Genomic DNA, 3,335 nt, shown 5'->3' with positions numbered 1-3,335 from the left:
TGGTTCCTATCTTTCATCAACTGTGTGTGGGGGTATACAAAAAAAACCAACACAAACGAAATGTTCAGAAAAATGAATGCATGGATAATACCTGTGAGCTCTATCTGCATGGGACCCCCCCACGCCCACCCAGTGGGTGCTGACGACAGACAGGAGAACAGGGGTGCCGTTGAGCGATGCCGGGAGGGGGGGGGGCTCTATTCACCGAGACATGGGAAGATTTTGAGCTGAAACACACACTACTGTAGTGTAGTGTAGGCAGACAGAAGACCCTCTATACACAAATGCACGCACGCACGCATGCATGTGCACACACACACACACACACACACACACACACACACACACACACACACACACACACACACACACACACACACACACACACACACACACACACACGCACACACGCAATACAACGAGACTCTGTGTTACCTCTGTGTGAGTTGGACCGACCCGGACAGGTATTGTTGTTGCAGGGATGGAGACGGATGAAACCATTATGAAACCCCAGGCAGGTATTGTTTTCCTTCAACCCTTTTCACATCAAGGTCCATTATTTCAGTGCATTTGAGCCACAGACCAACATTTGATGACATTTTATAGCCTCTCGGGCCTAAAACTAAATAATATTTTGTCATTATTGGATATGATTTTGTCCTCAATTCCATGCTGTATTGATGTTGGTAGAGACAACAGACAAACGATCAAAATAACACTACTTCGGTATTCTCTAATTGTGTGGACTTATTGTAAATTGACTGATGCAGATGTTTAACAACAATTGATCTCTCTTTCTCTCTCTATCTATATATATATATATATATATATATATATATTATGAAAGATGATCAATGTTATCCCGGATCTTTCCCCAAAATAGTTTAGGACAACAACTAGCTTACATAACTTGAAGCCCTCTTCCTCTCAAACACCAGATTGCCACTTTGGTTGTGATGTTCTGACTCGAGACCAAATACAGGCATACACAAATTCATTAAATAAATCAAACAGACAAGACATCAAAGGCTCAGGAGAGAGAGAGAGGGAGCTGAGATAAACACGGTCACGTTTAAGCAGTGAAGCCTAGAAAAACAAATATCTTGTCCCATTAGAGGTAATTACGGCAGGCTAAACACATCAGGGGGGCTAAACGCCGGGGCTTAGGGAGACGGATTGGTCCAGAAATAAAAGGCCTGGTCCATCAGAGGAGCGTTGGAGGATGGCTGCACAGATAACGCGCTCTGCTGGACCGTGGACGTGTATGCACTGCAGACACGTAGTAGTAAAAGGATAGGAATGCGTAGCTGCCTGCAATGCAGAAATACTCGTACGTTTTGTTTGGGTGAAAGTGCAAAAGTATTGCCCTTGAAATGTATACATGCAGAGGTTTCAAAATGTGTCAAGATCTTAATTTTTCGAAAATAGGGAGTAGTTGGTTAGAGTAATATGTTTTGTAATAATAATAATAATCAAAATGTTCAAAGTAACTTGTAACTAAAGTTTTCAAATTTGTAGTGGAGTAAAGAAAAAGTATAAAAGTTGCCTCTTTGCTGTAGTAGTTGCGAAAGGGAGTATTAAAATATTTAAAAATGGAACTACTCGAGTAAATAATCAGATAGTGGCCCTGTCCACTCAGAGCAGTGGGTTGATCCAGATGATGGTTTACACTGATACTCTGTCTGCCTGCCTGCCTGCCTGCCTGCCTGCCTGCCTGCCTGCCTGCCTGCCTGCCTGCCTGTCTGTCTGTCTGTCTGTCTGTCTGTCTGTCTGTCTGTCTGTCTGTCTGTCTGTCTGTCTGTCTGTCTGACACACTCAGAGTGAGTGTGTCAGACAGACAGACTGAGGGCCGATTCATACTCCTATTTTACCGCTGTTTCGGCGCTGTAGTGCCGAAATGATTTCGGCTCGTCAGATATTTTCAGTAGCACCGAAGAGGCGACTTTAGGGCGGTACCCGCCCCCCCCCGAACCTCAAATGACGTCACATTGTAGGCTCTACAGAGCCGAACCGACTTTTATTCGGCTCTAAAATAGGAGTATGAATCGGCCCTGAGGGCAGAGTGACGGATGAACCCTGCTAGAGCCGGTGGCCCTACACCAAATCAAAAGGCCACATCATGCGCGTCGTGAGCGTGTGATTAGTGTTCCGTTTATACGTGGAAGGCAATCAAGAAGTCCCAATACTTGATTCTAATTGGCTGGTTGCCATGGTACATCTCACGATAATCCACACCTTCAATCACTTTATATCATTCCCAGCTGCGTTACATTGATCCCGAAGCTTAAGACTGCACAGCAAGATCAGATGATATCAACAGACTATGATATGATATGCTGCTGCATGTGTGTGAGCCAATGCCATATTGGCCCAATGAATGAAAGAATGAATGGATAAGAATTACCATTGCATTATACATTTTCATTCAAATGTTAAATATGTGTAACTCAGGGGTTCTCAATGCGTGGGTCCCCAAATTATTTTCAATTCCATTTTTGTTTTTGCAACTGAATGGCTGAAAATGGAATTAAGCATTTCCGGGGGTACCCAGCCAAAAACGTTGATAACCTGGTGTAACCTATCCTATTGTAATGTACACTGTTAGGTAGGCCATAGGCCTATAGCAAACCTACAGAATCTATACATGTGCTGTAAGACCTTGTAGCCCGATATTTTTAATTAAATATGTATTCGTTCGGATCATAAGGGTCCATTTGATTTGGTTACACGCAGCATTAAAACAAATACAATTTAAACAAATACTACAGTGTATTTACATAAGGATATATTAAAAGTGCAGTAGCCTACGTGGTCCGGGAACCCCCAGGGGTCCTTGAGGGAGTTCCAGGGGGTCCCCAGCTAAATGATAGATAGGAACCAAATGGACCCACATTGTTTCCATTTGTACACTCTCAGATGATTTTACCATATTGGGGGTCTCAGTCTCTCAGAGATAGAAATGCCATTAAATGGGAGTCCATAGACTAATGCATGTCAAACTGCATGGGTGGGGGGGGGGGGGGGGAGGTCCTTGAAATTAAACTGATTGAGAATCACTGCTAAACATACCGTATATTATGTGGGTCCCTGCGGCATCATCTCTTCAAATGGGGGTCCGCGGGGCTAATTATAGTGTCAATGTGGGGGTCCTTCACATGAAACGGTTTGGGAACCACTGCTGTGGTGTAGCCTATAGCCAGGGGTTTATAATCATACTAATAGTATAGTAATCTGTCCCATTCACACCACACAACGCAGCTGTAGGCGAATACTCCACTTCCTGATCCACCTGTTTGTCAGGTAGTTGATCCGTCCCACACACACACACACACACA

Source organism: Protomyctophum bolini (assembly GCF_963924005.1).
Source record: "Protomyctophum bolini genome assembly, chromosome: 9".
NCBI classification, from domain to species: domain Eukaryota; kingdom Metazoa; phylum Chordata; class Actinopteri; order Myctophiformes; family Myctophidae; genus Protomyctophum; species Protomyctophum bolini.
This window is presented reverse-complemented; position numbering follows the sequence as displayed.